Raw genomic sequence first — 19,238 nt, 5'->3', positions numbered from 1 at the left:
AAAATTGGGGTCAAAGGTCATTAAGGGGCTATTTCCGGTACATAACCAAATACTTCAAAATGCCACTACTTCCGCAAATTACAAAGTACAACGATGTCACTTGGTCACCAGGACATATGGCTGGTAGCAGAAATGTCAAGTGACCAATTGGAGGTCAAAAGTCATATGAAGGAAATTAATTATGAAAATCTGATTTTCTGTTATTTCTACTAATGATTTTACTAGCACGATTACGTCACTTTTAGGGATCACTTCCGGTATGTAAGAGAATACATTTCCTGTCGTAGTACAAAAGCACACCTGCTCATGAAGATCAACTATCTTCGATAATTAATTTTTTTATCAAATGTGTTTATACATTTTCAGAGTATATGCGGTGGGTTTGTTGTTCTTGCTGTAGGTTTGACAACTATACTCCAAGCAACAATTTTTGGAAGTCTGGATTCCAGTTCAGTTGGATTAGCTCTTAGTTACGTGCTCATGGTATGTAGAAGCTTTTTAAAGCTTAAAAGTTTGAGACATTAAAACCATTTAATTTAATAAAGTGGAATTATTTTAAATAATCTCCATGAAATTAAAAGGACCATAATACGTGTTAAGTATGAAGAAAGCACCATGGTCAATACAAAAATGGGCTGCTGTAACATTTTTGTGGGAATGTTCTCCATTAATCATGCAATGAATATAGAGTTAATATTCAGATATTGTTATCAGTGCCACCCATTAATAATAACTTGCTCACTCTAGTGAACATGGAGTTCCCATTGGAATCCCAATGTTTTATTAACGAACTAAATTTCTTTTTATTGCAGTGCTATATTGTTATGATATAAAAAGGTGCGTTTTCATTCAAAAACGAATTGTTCTCACAAAATTATAAGTGTTACACTTTTTAAAACACCACTTTAAAGAGATTGCTTAAATTTTACTACAACCAGATATCTTAAGGGGTTTGTGACTATTTTTGCATTTTTCTCAAAAAAATAATAACACACTGGTAACAAAAGTTATGTATATTATTGGGGCAAGGTATCCAATTACTACACTGATATTTCAGTTACTCAAGACAATAATAATAATATACACTTATAGAGCGCGTTACAAACAAAACAGTTTCTCAATGCGCTTTACAGAAAAAACCTTAACTACAAGATATACTACAAATTTAAAAAGCCCAATAGAGCAAAACAAGATAAAATCAAGCAAGATTATTACAACACAGAATAAATGCTAATTCAGAGAACAACGAAATCATAACCACCACCAGACGTGCTTTCGCAGTGTTGAACGGGGGAGAGGCAAAAAGAACGCAAACAGCAGGCCGCGAGAACCCGGAGACACTAGAAAAGCACGCCAAGTGGTTGAAGCAAAAATTTAAACAATTAATGATGCAATCAATTAAATAAAGCCAAACAGAAATGCATTTATAAAACAACACTATTTGCACCCGTCCAAGGCAGGACAAATAACACAAAAGACAGAACAACACCAATATAGCTCAACCCACTACAAAAAGTTAATACACAGGCATATTGATAAGTAATACATATAGCATAAAAATATAACATAATATAATATAAGACAGTCTGAACAGATCCAAAAAGATCAAACAATATTGCACGAGGATGAAAGATGCGGAAAACGAGGCGAGACAAGCGGTTTAGTATATATTTCTTATCATAAATAAATTTATCGAGGGGTGTAGTACCCCGTTAAAGTTAAGCATGCATTCTCTTTTCCAGGTATCATTACAATTGTTCAATTTAGTTCGATTTGCCGCAGACACAGAGATGCAGATGAATCCAGTTGAACGTGTCCAATATTATGCACAAGTGCCTACAGAGCATTATGGAGGTTGGTTTTGTAGTTGTTTTGAAGGATGTCCATAAAATTGTCTTTTTATACTCTTTCGACAGGTATAAAAATATTGCTCAATTTAGTGCGATTTGCAGTGCAGATAAATGTATAAATATATATCGTCGTTTGGCAGGAAAAACCTCTTATGTGCTTTTGGCCCCTGTTTAAAACAAAACTGCCAACAGGTTACATAAAAGGTTTTGCTATAAACATGATCAGGGACCAATGACACATAGGAGGATTTTCCTGCCCAACGACGATATAATATATCCGTTAGACTTCACTTGCATAAAACTCGGATTTGTATTAATTTGTGTGCAATTAATAGATGTTCACATCTGATCTTTTCAGTCACCGTACTCCCTCTGTTTTCACTCAAGCTTTCGCGATCAATAAACTGTAGATTCCAAAATCAGAATTATTTAGTATTGAAGTGACTCATTATAATTATGCAAGATATGTTGCATTCAATAACATAGGCCTACGTATACTTTACTTTTACTGTCACTAATTATACTCTTTATGACCATTTTACCATTGAACACTTTAATTTTAATAAACATCGGTAAAATATTGAGTTCAACGGAATGCGTTCATCATGATTAATAGTAACATATCTTTATTTATCAAAATCCGACTATGGCATATCTGTACACTTATCATGCACACTCAACCTAAATTACCAAAATAATAATGTAATCAATAGATGGATAATTATTTTGTATTTGAATGGAAAACAGGAATATTTCAAAAGTGACAACTTTGGGATATTTTATTCTTTTTAAGGGTGATTTCTGCCGGCTCATTAAAGCGTGACAGATCAACACTCGCCGTGCTCATAATAAGCGTGTTTCGAAAGAAAGTAATTTGTCCTTACGAGAAGAATAATCTTTGGTCTTAACCGTGCAATTACTTTTGGGCCTCATAACTGCTAAATTGTTGGTCTAAAGTATATAAAAGTATACGGTAACAAATTCAAAGTATAGACCCCTGGCAAGGCAATCGTTACTTAAAGTTTCACGGAATACCCTCACTTACGATCATTGGGTATACCGATCATCAGACGGATAATTTGTCATGATTTCAAATTTACAGAAATGTCTATACAAGTATATACATTTTGAGCACTCTAAATTCCAAGTTAGTCACTTGTAAAGTATACTTGTTATAATATATATCGAATGTATATCTCGCGGTCGGTCAGTTTTAGACTAGTTTTGAACAGAGAAAGGTGTTAACCAGTAAATATCACAAACTGTCTCGGTGCTGTTTTGATATTCACAATCCAAGTGGGCTAAAGTTTGTTGGTGATTATTTCGGTACCAAAATCTCAAAATGGCCAAAAGGTGAGTTATGTCTTTCTGGTTATTAACTCTGGAATATATGTGTAGGGTTAGAGTATGTAGGGTGTGTGTATGTGTGTAGGGGTGTATGGCGTATGTATGTGTAGAGTATATGCAATGTGTATCTTTCGTGATTGACATTAATTCCACAACATCATTATCAGAATCATATAGCTATTCTATTCAAGATTAAGTCAATGTTTATTTGTTTGTGTGTTTTAAGGTAAGGAACCTCCATCCGATTGGCCTAGTCGTGGTGCAATCCGAATTGAACACGTATCAGTTCGTTATGACGAAACTCTACCACCAGTACTACAAGATGTCACTGTACATGTACAACCTGGTGAAAAGGTTAGTAGATATTATAACTCCCGGATATAATTGTTGGTCTAAAGTATATAAAAGTATACATATTTAGAATGGCAAAGACTTTAAACATTCATCTGTGAGGCCATAAATGCCATCAAAGAACGTTAATCTCGTGTACATTCAGAGAGCTACAGGGTGTCCTATAAAAAATTACCGGGCAAATTAATTTGGACGTAAGTCGAAAAATAGACATCAGAATCCAAATATTATTCTGCATGCTTATACGCTAATTTGACTGGAATCGGTTGACTGATTGTGAAGAAATGAGCGATTATATAACGCATGCGTCAATTTACTTCATTCCAAGTTTGAAATTCGCACTAGTCAATGTGCTTCATATTTTGTTCTGTGAAATCCTTTTCGTTCTTTTTAAAAAACCTGTTTCTTGCAAAACATTTAATTAGGTTTTGTTCAAATTTGAAAACCTGCACGATATTGAAAATGTAAGCTTGCATGTGAGATGATGCTCGGTACTTGTAAATATTTTTTTTCGTTAATGTTGATATAAATGTTGCATAAAGAATTATTGCATAAAGAATTCCAGCTGGCTTAAAAAATTAAAAAATAGATAATGTGGACTAACTGTAATGAGATATACAAACTTTAGGAAGCGGTGATCGAGTATGAAAAAAGCGCCTGTTGATCAAACATGGAATGAACTACATTGATGCGCGCATTGTGTAATCGTTAATTTCTTCGCAACAAATCAACCGAATCTAATAACATTTTTGTATGTAATGAACAATAAAATAGGTTATGCGCGACATTTTTGTTGATTCTGATGTATATTTCTCGACTTACGTTCAATTTTATTCACTCGGTATTTTTTATGGGACACCCTGTATAACCTGTACGTATATCTCGCGGTCGGTCAGTTTTAGACTATTGAATATTACACTTATTTCCTAATTCGCAAGCTCAATCGGAAATAAACAATTTCCTATTGCGCCTGCTTCTGGTTTTTGACAAACATGACAAACACAGTTTCTCAAACAGGGGAATATCGCTCGTCAGCTGTGAGTACGGACGGACACTCCGCCCTACTAAGGGCAAATAGACTACCTAATGCTAAAAGAAGCGCGTAGGCCCGAGAGGCCCATAATTTCCGCAAAAAATTGAACCACAACCATACATACCTACTTACTTAGGCACGTACCTTAAAAAGACTGCAAACCTCAATATAGAGTCTATTGACTTCACTGAAAATAATAAAATATATTATCTTACCTTAAGCTTTCCTTTAACAAATACTACAATATGTTCCTGCCTGCCTGCTAGAAACAAATTAAGGATGTCATGCTTGACTCTTGAAACTTGACCTGACATGACCCTTCCTCTTCCTCACAAGCCCTTTTTTGCATACTTGACACTGTTATAAAGATAAAACCTTAAAACGTTAAAACATAAATTGACAAATTTACTGTCCGCACTGGCCGAGCTGGCAACGGTCACTGACTAGACCAACGCCCAGCTAGACCAATTTGAGCTTCGCGCCAAATTGCTAAAAGATCGATATAGATCGATACCATCATCCGGCTCCAAAAGGAAATGTAATTATTTCCTAATTCGCAAGCTCAATCGGAAATAAACAATTTCCTATTGCGCCTGCTTCTGGTTTTTGACAAACATGACAAACACAGTTTCTCAAACAGGGGAATATCGCTCGTCAGCTGTGAGTACGGACGGACACTCCACCCTACTCTCATCACGAAATAAAGAACGGGCGAATAAATGAAAGGCAACAACAAAATATATTTCTTAAACTTCACAGAATCACATCATTATTATTCTTAATCTCATTCTCTTTTAATTAATTAATCAATATCAATAATTTTATAATTACGTACAACCAAATGCGCGCCAACCACTCTTGAAATTGCTTACACTACAATCCTAATTGCTTAGAAACAGAAAGAAGGTTATCTAAGGATTCCTTCACGTAACCGTCTTTCGAACCTTCTGACTTCCATCTTCCGTGCTTCTTAAACAACCTGTCTGGCACCCCCACTGAAGCCGCTGCTGTAGCGCCCCCCGCTCTCAAACTATGCAAACTAAACTTTTTTGCGTCTACGCCTACGCTATCTAACGCTTCCTTAAATAATTCTCTGCACCTGCTATATGTCATCTTACCATCCCTCAATTTGTGCACATTCTTTGATTTGAAAAAAGTAACCGGTCTAAAAAATTTCTCACTGCCTGATATACAACCTAATTGAATATATCGTTTTAACATCTTAACAGGACATGTTATAGAGTCCGTCTCGGCAATAACAACCCAACTTCCTTCCCTGTATTGATCAGTTTTACTCTTTACAAGAAAAATTCTGACAAATGAAGAACCGAACTCCACATCACATTCTCGAATATTTATCAATTCATCGTTCCGTAAAAAACCGGCATATGAAGTTAAACAAATTGCACACAAACGAATCTGCATGAGGTTGGAACCCATTCCAAATCTGAGAACAATCTTATTGATAATGTCTGGAGTCACTGGATCCTTCTTGGAAACTGGTTTTGCTTTTAGACGCTTCAAACCTTCCAATAAACATCGGAGAAATTTTGAATCACATGGATTGTTATTTACTTCAGGATTGCAATCATGATGCCATTTCAAACTGTAAAACGCAGCCTCTATCTTGGAAAAAGGTGCTTGATCAACGTACAAATAAATAAAGTACCTTGAAATGTCATCCTGACTGGCCGGCATATGAGAAACTCTGTGCACCAAACACCACTCTTGCCAAGCAGAGAAAGCTTTAGAATACTTGTTTGCTGTACTAGTGGCACGAGACGCCTTTAACACCTCTCCCAAAACACGCCTATACTGGTCATCCCTGCATCAAAATATGCAAAAAATATTATGTCAACTAACATATATACAATATTGTATATTACACATACTTACAGTGTCCAAACGGACTTAAAGAAAAACCAATCGGTTTTACATTCTCTAACCCAACCATGCGGTAATGGGAAAACTCCCTGAGTGCAATGCACTACTAATCAATGGCTCTGCAGCCTAATGCACAATACTGCGCTTCTCATCTTAGAAGTACCAAAAACTGAATTAGAATTCTTCCCTTGTACAAAAATGAACTTTGGATTACTAAATCTGATCACTTCAGCAACCATATGTCTGAAAGGGCTACTGCTGGGAAAAAGTAAAGGCCAAAACAAAGCCGAAGTCCACTCTGGCACTACCAAAGTCCCTGTCGCTTTGCTAGCCTGAAGATGTTTAATCGCCTCGCTGACTAAACACACTGGAGGAACCAACCAATTGTTGACCCCTGCCCAATTTCTCGCAAAAGCATCCACTCCACTGGTACCAATGCACCAAAATCTTGAATTAAAAATTGGCAATTTACAATTGAAATTATCCGCAAAACGATCAATTCCATGTGGACCCCATAACTTAAAAAAATAAAAAATAAATAAATTTCGGATTTATATAGCGCCTTTTTCCAGCTAGATCTTGAAGGATTCAAAGCGCTGTAATTTCGCTGCCATGGTGAATCATCACAATCAGATCGCATCATCTAGGCCAGTTGCAGCCGAGCCTCAGGCGCAGACCTATCCGCACTTAGATTGTAACATCCACCAATTATCTGTGCAGCTCCCCAAATTCCATTGGGTGAAGGAAGTTTTGATAACCAAACAACTAATCACCGATTTTTTGAAAGCAGGAGGAAACCGGAGATCCCGGAGAAAACCTGCGAGAGCGAGCATGGAATCAGGATAAACCAAGTGCACATGAGTCCTTGGGCCGCGCCGGGGCTTGAACCCGGGACCTCAGTGGTGCAAAGCGAGGGAATAACCGCTGCGCTAACTCGCCCTCCCTATAACTCGCCCTCCCCATAACTTGTCCATGAAACCAAAAAATTCATGCGAAACTCCCCAATCGTCAAAATCATATTGTCTACTAAGACAATCCGCCACTGTATTTTCCTCTCTAGGAATCCACTGCACTTGCAGGCTGATACTGTGCGCCTTGCAAAACTCAAATAAGGATAGACTTAACTCTTGCAATTCATAAATCATGCTACCTTTCATAATAATTGATACCACACTCTCATTATCTGTATGCATCTTAACAGTTTTACCTGCTAAAGAATCAGCAAATGCTTCAATAGCAAGTGCTACACCTTTCAGCTCACGCCAAGCTGAACTTTTACCTTCCTCATGTTCTTCCCAATTCTGGTGAAAATTCTTACCACCACAAACCACTGTCCAAGCACCACAACCTGATGCACTAGCATCTGAATAAATAAGAACCTGCGGTACGGAATATGTGAATAACATGCGTTTATTCAGATTACGTAACTGAAATTTCCAAAAGAACAACTCTTCTATCAACCTGTTATCACTAGATAACGAATACACCCGATCCCATTGGACTCGTTTCAAGATTTCCATGTGCAAAAATCTAGATTTTAACATTACAATTGATCCTACCACTGGAGAAAGTGAATTTATCATCCCTGTAATGGAAGCCAACTTCCTGGCTGAAACTTTAGGCAAACTATCTTGCAAGATGCAAATGGAAGCCAATAAATCATCTACTCTTCTCTGAGTAACTCTCAAAGAACCCTCACATGAATTCCATGAAAAACCTAACCAAAAAACAAACCTGCATCAATCAAATCTCGCTTCACTCTCTGCGCTGTATGACGGCACTTCTCCTCCGTATCCTCTCTACCCCATCCATCGTCTAGATACAAAACTACGAAAATACCTTCACTTCGCCAATACCTGACCAAAGGTCGCAAGCACTTAGAAAAGATGTACGGCGCGGTGGTTAAACCAAATGGTAAAACTAAAAAAGAAAAATATCTAACTCTGCCTGAAAATTCCCATGCAAATCCCAAAAACTTTGTGTGCTCATCAAAAATATCAATATGGTGATAACCTGATTTTAAATCAAAGGCGAACATGTAATCACCTTTCTTAAAATATTTTAAAGCATCTGACCAATCCTCAAATTAAATTTTGTCTTTCCAAATATATTGGTTGACAAATCGCAAATCTAAAATTAACCTTTTCTTACCAGAACTTTGCACTGCCACAGTTAACGGATTAACAATATAAGAAGGTGCAAATGACTCACTAATCAAATTCTTTGATAAAAGATCTAAAATAGCTTCAGCGACAAAGTCTGAATTCTTTAAAGCAGATTGATTGTTCTTAAAAAAGGCTGTAGGAGGAGTATCCACAAAAGGTAGCTTATAACCAAATTTAATAACACTTAAAACTTCAGGATATGCATGAATGGTGTCTTCCCAAAAGTCAATAGACGCTTTAAGCCGACCTCTTACAATTGGTTCCGCTGATCCTTGCTCATATTCATAAAAGTTCTGATAGTAAAATTCAGTATCGTACCCTGTCTCTTCTTGTCCCGAAACAACTTCTGAATCTGTGAATGCACCTTGACCATCTGCTCCTGCATCAAGGAAAACAATTATGGGAGCATTGCCAATAACACCATGATAAAATAAGACCAGAAAAAACTAATTCAATATACCAATTTGTCAATGTCAATAAACAAGAACACCTTCCTGACAGTATAATAACTCTGAGCATTGTTCGCAAAACATGAAAACTACACATCATTACAAACATGTCATGTGATGTATACTAGAAAAACTGCACTGTGAATGTGATGCCGTGTAAAGAACTTCGCTGAAGAACCACCCTCAGTCGATGAACGCCAAATAAACAGAACCCGTTTCTACTCGAAATAATATCTGACAGCTCCAGATCATATAATCAAAACAATACTTGCACAACATTTTTATAATATCATACAATTCATCGATTTACCTTTACCACTGCTGGTGCTGGGAAACGCCATGTGCGCCGCCATCTTTGACACTAGACGTTTGTTTGTACCCTCCACACTCTCTCCTCCAGTGCCCCACTCCTCCGCACCTAAAACACATGTCAGAGGGCTTCGGACCTGAGCCGGCATATCCTCCTGCTCTAGCATAACCAGATCTAACTGCCGGTCTATAGCTTGAATTGTAGTAGCCACGAAAAGAAGACTGATTACCAAAACCACTAGCATTTGAATCGGAATATGGCTTAGAATATGGCTTAGACCTGGGCAAGCTTGATTTCTTCTTCTTATTCTTAGCCGCTGCCCTAGATTGAGCCATCCTGATGCGTTTCTCATCATCACTGTTTTCAGCTAGATCGTCCTGTAGATATTCGTCCACCACGGACCAACCTACCAATAAACAACCAATTATAATCAAATACCAAATTTCTTATAATTGTGCGCTTGAAAACCCTTATATACCTACCCGTAGGCCTACTCCCCGATGAGTCTCAATAAGGCTGTAAACCTTCAGCTGTATCACACCCAAGTTCCTTTTTTAAACTAAAATTAAATTGATTTCTTAGCTTCATCCCGTCTACTGACCATTGATAAATCGATCTGCGTATCCAAGCGGACAAGCTACAATAATGTAATACTAATTATGCTAGGTTAAATCATTCGTAACACCTATTAAGATCAATTCTGAAACTAAAACGAACCATTCTATGATATCTTTGCATTATATCTATGGCCTACATATAAAAACTCACCTCCTTCCGACTTGTCGGCTATACGGACCAACTTATTCCTCTTGGTAACTTCGTTGGAAACCGAATTTAGACTTTCACTAGCCGCTGCAAGCGAACCTTCCACAATATTCTCCTGGGCTTCTCCAACCAACTTTAAAACAGATTCGTTAAACTCGAATTGAGCTTTATTGCCCTTGAATCTAAATTGTAATCCTGCTGATTTCTTTAATGACTCCACCTGAGATAAGGCCTTTTCACTCTCCTTCTCTCTCTGGGCGTTTATAGCCCTGTCAAAATTCACTTGAAAAGAACCCAACGCTTCAGAAACCCCAGCTTTTACAATCTCCGCCACTTGTTTGGCTGATAAAGCAGGATTAGGCCTATTAATTGAAGATGCTCCTGCAACACCTTGCTCCTGATCCTGTACACTCATATCGCTGTAAATTCCCAATCTCCTCAAACGAACTCCCGACAACAAATTTACTGTCCGCACTGGCCGAGCTGGCAACGATCACTGACTAGACCAACGCCCAGCTAGACCAATTTGAGCTTCGCGCCAAATTGCTAAAAGATCGATATAGATCGATACCATCATCCGGCTCCAAAAGGAAATGTAATCATCACCAACAAGATGCACACCAATCATGCGATCAACAATACACTCGTCGCAAACAAGATGCGCGCTTCTTGTTTACCATTTCCCATATTTATCATCCTAATAAGATTTCAGCTCCACCTTGACCGAATAGATGTGTTAATTTCCGGGTTCAATTTCAACTACCCATTTCTTCTTTAAGCATAGGCGTAGTTCCCTGTGGGTTTGCCAAGGGGTATGGTCTTCCCTAATGTTGACCCAAGTTTGTGGGTTTCTGACCAAATTGACCTCATATTTGGCTATTTTAGCCCCCAAAGTGCCCAATTTTGCGCGCTTTGCGCGAGTTAATTCCACTTTTGAACCATATTTCACAAATTTTGGTTCAGTATGGCAAAATTGTTCGCGCCCTTCACGCGAATTTGTACCATAAGCTTATTTTGTCGCCAAAAGTTGATGGATACATATTATTTCAATTTTTTCGCAACTCCATCCCCCAATGTCAAAAGGACATCTACGCCACTGTCTTTAGGAAACATCAATTTACCTAATTTCATAAATTAACAAGAATAAACGTATCATATAATGATTAGAAGACAAATAATATATTATAGTACATATAATTCAATAATATATTATAATACAAATAATATAATTTTACTATATTTAGTGAAACTCCCTGAACTGCATTCAGATCAATGATTATGAACTTTACATTTTTATCGTGAAATTTTGTGAATTAGGTCGGCATATGTGGACGAACTGGAAGCGGGAAATCTTCACTAACGCTGTCGTTGTTGCGAATAATTGAGACATTCAAAGGTAAGTGGCTAATAGTTTCAACTGCTGTTATAACTTTAAAATTCAACAAATCAAAGAAAAACAAAAACAAAACAATAGTAACAAAATTTATCTTCAGAGAGAATGTGAACATCTAAAAGAAAACGTTTCTTTTTCATTACTATCACGCAGGTAAAATAATGATCGATGGTGAAAACATAGGATTGATGCCTCTGACAACTCTAAGACAAAGATTGTCAATCATACCACAAGATCCTATACTATTTACAGGAACAATAAGGTATTATAACGCCCGGTGGCACTACATTAGCCTTGATGAAGTATGACGTATGCAGTAGGAGGGCAATAAGTAAAACCCGGCAAATTCAAACGACTTTACCCACTTCGTGCAGCGCCATCCTATTGTGTCTATCATATTCCTAAAAAAGGCTAATTGGATTTTTGTTAAAGCAGAGATGTTTAGGAAATTACAAAACTCAGTACAAAAATCATGGAAATGTCCCGGAAATTATGTTGTAATATGCAGAAAGTCCATTTTGACGAGTACGTGCAAAAAGGTGCAAAATAGTCTTATGCGCCATTTTGGCCACAATTTGAGTTATTTTTCAAGATGTTAACGTTAGTCAAATATTAAAAAAAAAAAAAAAAATAGGCCACCCAGAAGTGAACAAAACCCCACCATGACCTGCAAAAGACCAAAATGTTTGATAAGACTATCCGGCGATTTACGGTGTCCGGGAATAATTTGCCAACTTTGATATTATTATTCTTTTCCACGCTCATGATTTAACTTTCTACACAGGACAAATTTGGACCCAACTCGTAGCAAATCAGATCAGGAACTTTGGAACGCGCTAGAAATAGCACAACTCAAGTCTATTGTTTCTGAATTCGACCTTCGCCTTGGTAAGGTGCTAAATTGATCATTATCTTCATGAATTATTCAACAAATAGCATTATTATTTTTTATTTACATATTCATATCGTAGGAAAACATTCAGTAGTATCAATAGACCCTCCTAAGTCCTAGCCTAAGAGGTCTAAGGTTGGGAGTAAATATCTTTAAGCGCTTTGCACCAAATGACCATTGATACATCAGCTGCGGCAACGACAGTCACTTGACGTCATTAATCCGTTATGCCTCACTCTAATTAGTATCATGATAGCCAATTTGAGGAGATGCATTTGCTCATGTCCGTGCAAAGAAATATTGCTCATAATTTTTCATCATTAGAGCAATGAACTCTTATTTCTAGACACTCTTGTATCAGAAGGAGGTGAAAACTTCAGCGTTGGTCAGCGTCAACTATTTTGTCTAGCACGAGCTTTTCTCAGGAATTCACGTGTACTAATCATGGACGAAGCCACGGCCTCAATCGACTACAGCACGGTATATATGCGTTATTTTGTATTTTTGTTACATGCCTCGTTATTTAACTTGGATGCACCGTAAACAAGTTCATCAGGATTGTCAATAGATATCATTTATAAAATTTCATGTTAACAAATCCAATTATTAATCCGATTATTTGATAAAATGATGTTAAACATACCTAAAAATGACGTTTCGTGCTGTTGTTGTTGTTGTTGTATTTGCTGTTATCTTATTCCATCAAATTAATTCAGGAGAAGGTACTGCAAGAAGTTGTTGCTTCCGCTTTCAAGGACAAAACTGTGCTAACAATCGCTGTAAGTTTGGTTCTAAAATTATAATATCCCTTTTAGGCGGAGGGGAAGGAAAGAAGGAGAGAAGGAAGGAAGAAGGCGGAGGGGAAGGAAGGAAGGAAGGAAGGAAGGAAGGAAGGAAGGAAAGAAAGGAAGGAAGGAAGGAAGGAAGAAAGGAAGAAAGGAAGATGAAGATGAAATTAATTTTCATTTTTCTTGGGTGCAGTTTTGAGCCCCCGACCCCTCGGGTGCTAGCACGAGGATTACTTTGGCCAGCCAAGTTTTCCATCCCCATATGTGCAATCGCATCACGTGGAATATTTGCGCTCCCAGTTTTTGCTGCTGTAGCCGTTTGTAGCTTTTGGTATGGTTAGGGTTAGTGAACGCCTCGACGAGGTGAAAAAAGTGACATTTAGGTTTAATTTATGAATTTTGATCAAAAAATTGATTTTTGGTTATATGTGATCAAAAATTAGATTCTTGGTAAATAAATGTTAGTTCTAGTCAAACTCAAAATGTAGTTTATAGTCAAAAACCTGACTTTTGGTCAAATTGTGATTTTTGGTTAAAATTTGTATTTGATGAAAATTTACAAACATCAATTTGATGATTTTCTTGACAAAATGTAACTTAAAGATAAATGTTTAGAAAAGTTTTAAACAATTTCTACAAATCATTAGCAAAACGTATTTATTAATAATTATTGTTTGTCAAACATTATAAAAGGTTGTCAGAAAACGTTTAAATGTCTGGTTATATAAACGGTACATTAATGGTATAAAACATTTTAATAACATTAAAAAACATTTGTTGGTAATTTACTGCACAGCAAATACAAATGTTTTACAGAAAACATTTAAATGTCGGGTTATATATATAAATGGTATAAAAACATTTTAATAACATTCAAAAAACGTTTTTGAAAACTTGGTGCAAATCATTCTAAACAGAATGTTATTTTGGGGTTGAAAAATATTTTGCAAAAAATGTTTGCCCAAAATATTTACAATAGCGTTTTTAAAATGTTTTCATGACCTTTATATAACCCGACATTTAAACGTTATTAAAACGTTTTGTAAAAAACATTTTAAGAACATTTCTGTGTTTGCCTGGTGCAAATATTTTAACATAATGTTATTTAAGTGTTGACAAAATATTTGGCCAAAAATGTTTGCAAAAATAGTTTACAATGACATTTCGAAAACATTTAAAAAATATTTTTGTAGTGTGTTTTCATACAAAACGTTTTTAAACGATTTCATGACCTTTATATAACCCGACATTTTAATGTCATTAAAACGTTTTTACCTAAACCAAAACCCAAAATGTAACTTATTTAAAACGTTTTAAAAACGTTTTTGTGTTTGCTGGGGAGCCAAACGTTTGTTAAATATTTTCGTAAACGTTTGGCAAATGTTTGTGATCGCTAAATGTTTGTCAAACGTTTGGCGAAAGCGGCTATTTAAGACCCTTTAACCATGCCTTCGAAATCCAGTATCACCCAATATCTGACAAACAATGTCTGATATTGTATAAAAGGGCCCTATAACGGGGTTTTATATTAACACTAGAGCTCGTCTAGGAACTGGGCCAATTACCGTATTCCTCATACTTACTTTATTTTCGATTTCAAAGATTGTTTTACAATAGAGAGAAATAAAATACAGTACAAGTACTTAGAACTTCATAAAAAACCTGCTTTTATTGTTATGTTTCTCTTTCAGCACCGAGTGTCCACCATACTCGAATCAGACACAATATGGGTTTTAAGTGATGGTGAGATCATTGAATGCGACAGCCCTGAAAAATTACTGGCGACAGAAAGTTCGGAATTTTACTCCATGGTTCAAGCTAATAAATAAGCTTGTGATAATGATGTGGTTTATATTTAACCAGGGTCGGATTTACCATTGGGCCAGATGAGTTCGGGCCCAGGGCCCCAACATTTTGGGCCACCAAAATTGTCCTGTGCATCTTCCTTTTAAGCCCTCATGTTTTGGGGTCAAAATAGGGTAAAATTGCAATATTTGCGCGCGCACCTGTCCTTCATATAGAAATTCATTTTCACTTTGAGTTAAAATAGTCTGAAATTGGTCTCCCTGTAAATTGAAACTTGACAATTTTATACCTATATACCAAAACTTGGCCACTTGAGTGCACATCCGACCCTGTACTTAACTTACAGTCATACGTTTTTCTCTGGCTTAGATGTATGTGATGTTTGCATTGTAAGTTCATGTTAAAGCCATAATGTACAATCTCATTACATGGAATAACTGTTTTCAAACCTGATTTTTTGGCATACTTGTTATCTTAACACATGTCCCAACTTACACCTAAATGGAATAATATTCATAGTGTTTGTCGGAGGGGGGGTAATCATGTCAACAGAGCACTTCCAACAAAGATGTAATGCAAAAATAAAAAAGACACTTCTTAGGTACTGGCATATACCATAAAATAATCATATTACCTGTGTAAAATATTCCGTCCCCCCATACTTGCTTTAAGACGCACTCAAAACCTATAGGAGAACTGGTGAACGTCTTACGAGGGGCGGTCAAATCGTTCGTAGAACAAGGTATGCAAAGTATTGAATTTGGTCTCATTTGAAAGCTTGTTCCTTCAAAACAATACGGCAAAAATTAAAAAAAAGGTACTGCCAGAAGTGAACACTGGTCATCTTGGAAATTTCTCCCGACGGTGATGAAAACTCAAATGAAATTTAACAATGTACAGTTGCAGTGATGGAGTCCTTGATATTCAACAGCAACGAAATGGTCCTAAGAGTTCAGGGATTGAATGAGCGTGCTTGAAGATCATCCAAGGCCCAAAAGACTTACTGACATCACCACTAATGATATACGTGCTGGTACAGTGGCATTGATAATAAATAAAGAACCAAACAAGAAATATGGGATACCAACAAGACATGACATTTCTGATGAAAGTGTTTTCAACATGAATCCATTGGCATTTGGTATTCCAGGGCGTCTTCTACCGGGGGGGTCCCAGAATCTTCATGCACAAAATTGATACCAGTTGACAAAGTCAGGTCCACACCTTCTATACACTTAGAATGAGATCCGAGACTAGTTTAATCTATAATATTTGGCTAAAGGTGATAAGATATACATTAATCACTGGAATTATGAGTCCATTCAGTGGAAGCACCTGGATCTCCTGCTCATAAGAAGATCATCACTCGGTCACCGTAGTGGAAGGTCTTCATCGCTGTTTTCTGAGATTCAGGGAGAGTCTTGATAACAGTTCCTTTGCCAAATGAAAGTATAATCATAGGTATATATCATACAATTTTGATAGCAAAAGTGAAGCGGTTGGTGGTAGGAATGGAGCTGTTCTCGAATTGTGTCCTGTACCCTTTTCTCAGTTTGTCAAGCTGCCATTCACGACAGATGGGTCAGTTAACTAAATCAACCATTTTGTGGTCCAGCCAGAGTCTCTAGTTAGTGAAGCCAATTTTAGAATTTTAAGTCCTACCTTCATAATATCAGGTTTGTTGGTGATCAATGCTGGTGAGCCTTCACTGAAGAATGGCTCATGGAGCAGTCGGAAGACCTCCATTTTGTTGACATAGCAGGTTTCAAGAAAAATTGCGACGGGGGCATTATGATATGCAGTGACCATGTTCAAGAGTGAGATAAAAAGAATATGGCTCTTTCAAGTTCTACGAACTTAATGAAAGATTACTCAAAACCAAAATCCTGATATATGATTCCGACCATACACAGCTAGTAAAGAGGATGCTAACTCCAAAACTGGAATTTGCCCTATGTCTCCAACACTGAGTGATAGATGCGTTGGCTCTACTGGATAATATTTAATTATCTACCATCACATTATGTTCATGAATGTTTCATTTAATTGCGAGCTTCCTTGACTATAGTTGGTATGATACACGGACCTTATCTACATATTAAATAATACGTTATTATATAGGCCTTATAGATAATCATGATAATGACCATATGAAACCAGGCCTGATCGGGTGTTCATATGGATCTCAGTTTAATATAATACGAGACCTTTATGCACATTAAATAACGCTGCACGGTAGGCCTAACTATGTAAAATATGCCTAAAATGTGCTCTTCATCACGGTTACAACCAACAAACCCATTCAAATATGCTGTATTTTCCAACCTGTTCATTATATCGGTTTGTCACTCTTGTTTCTCGGGCTTATCTAGACAGGATACATCCATAAGTAGCGAAGATTAAAATATAACACGCTTTTGTGTTTGCTCCGCACATCTAACATTTTGAATGTCAATAAGCTAGACAATTTATATGTGTGACAATAAAGCAGCCTAAAACGGGCATTAAGTTCAAGATCAAACGCAGCAAAATGTTGCTGATGAGATTAAAGATCAAAATTAACTTGTGGAAAATGATGGTCAGAAACCACAAACCTAGCTGGGGCATGTTGGTGTTGTGGAGGTATCTGACCCCTGCAAACTGTTCCAAAAATGTTCTCCTGGTTATATGGTTTGTTGTCACCGAGTTTGAGTTAGCGGTGTCGACTTTGTGCTTTTTGAAAATTCTTTGAACTCGTTCAGAAATTCCATTCACATAAGGGAGCACTACCATTTGACCCACTTTTGAAGACTGGAAGTAAGACTACTCAAAACCGGAAGCCAGTTTCCCGGGAAAGTGGATCAGATGCTCACATCTGATGAAGTCCTCCGACGAGATGGACGAAATATTAGTAAGTAAAAACTTACTGGTTTTGACAAGCAAAATTACTAATTTGATTTGATGAACAAACCTGATGAATCTATTCACTGACGTTTTAAAAACGTTTTTATGACCTTTATATAACCCGACATTTAAATGTTATTAAAACGTTTGGAAGACAACATTTTAAGAACATTTCTGTGTTTGCTGGGAGCAAATATCTTAACATAATATTATTTACGTGTTGGCAAAATATTTGGCAAAAATGTTTGCAAAAATAGTTTACAATAACATTTTTGAAAACATTTTAGAAATATTGCTGTAGTGTGTTTTCATACAAAACGTTTTAAAACGTTTTCATGACCTTTATATAACCCGACATTTTAATGTTATTAAAACGTTTTTACCTAAACCAAAAGCCAAAATATAACTTATTTAAAACGTTTTAAAAACGTTTTTGTGTTTGCTGGGTGTACCTCTTACAGCCATGTCCAGAAAATAAAATTCTGAGATTTGACCCCAGATAACCTTTGACATGACCCTTGTTTCAAAATGTTCCCCCTGTCAGTAAGTTTGTTGTCACATAGTTTGAGCCCTGTACCCCTTATAGATGTCCAGAAAATGCATTTCTAAAATTTGACCTCTGCATGACCTTTGACCTGACCCCTGAAAATGTTCCCTAGTCATGAGACTTGTTGTCACTGAGTTTGAGCCCCATACCCCTTATACAGATGTCTAGATAATGCAATTGTAAGATTTTACCCCTAATGACCCATGACCCCAATTCTGTGCAAGTGTCGTCATTGTGCTATGTAATATGTGGCAGAAGAACCATTTTGAAGGTATTTGGTTATATACCGGAAATGCCCCCCTTAATGACCTTTGACCCATATTCTGTTTACACCCTATGCCCACTGGATATAGCCGATACATAATGTGCAAGTGACGTAATTGTAGGATGTAACGTGTAGGAGGAGAAGCATTTTGAAATTGTTGCCAGAAAGAAGCGGAATCGGATAACATAACAGTACCTTAGCTGGGGGTGTAAACCCCCCAGCTAGGTAATTTGATCAGAGTTAATCGAAACGCGTCCTACAATGGCTTCCAATAGCTTGCTTAAAATATTTACAGAACCGCTTGTATCTATTCGATATTCCTATTTTAGAAATAATATTGGTTGAGTGGAATTAATATAGTCCGCAAATGGTGGTCATAAGACCACAACCCTAGCTGGGATATGTTGGTGTTTTGGAGGTATCCCTGCAAAATGTTCCAAAAATGTTCCCCCTAGTCACGAGCTTATTGTCACCGCGTTTGAGCCCCGTAATCCTAACAGATGTCCAGAA

General features: G+C 36.9%; 1 pseudogene; it reads left to right on the top strand.

The window, feature by feature from the left end:
* Nucleotides 1-16,107, top strand: part of LOC140152849 (ATP-binding cassette sub-family C member 9-like) — a 48,066-nt pseudogene extending 31,959 nt beyond the window's left edge.
* Nucleotides 16,108-19,238: the final 3,131 nt, after the last annotated feature.

The sequence above is a fragment of the Amphiura filiformis genome, chromosome 5, assembly GCF_039555335.1.
Source record: "Amphiura filiformis chromosome 5, Afil_fr2py, whole genome shotgun sequence".
In the NCBI taxonomy this organism is placed as follows: Eukaryota; Metazoa; Echinodermata; class Ophiuroidea; order Amphilepidida; family Amphiuridae; genus Amphiura; species Amphiura filiformis.
The sequence above is the reverse complement of the archived record's forward strand: the minus strand, read 5'-3'. Positions and strand labels throughout refer to the sequence as shown.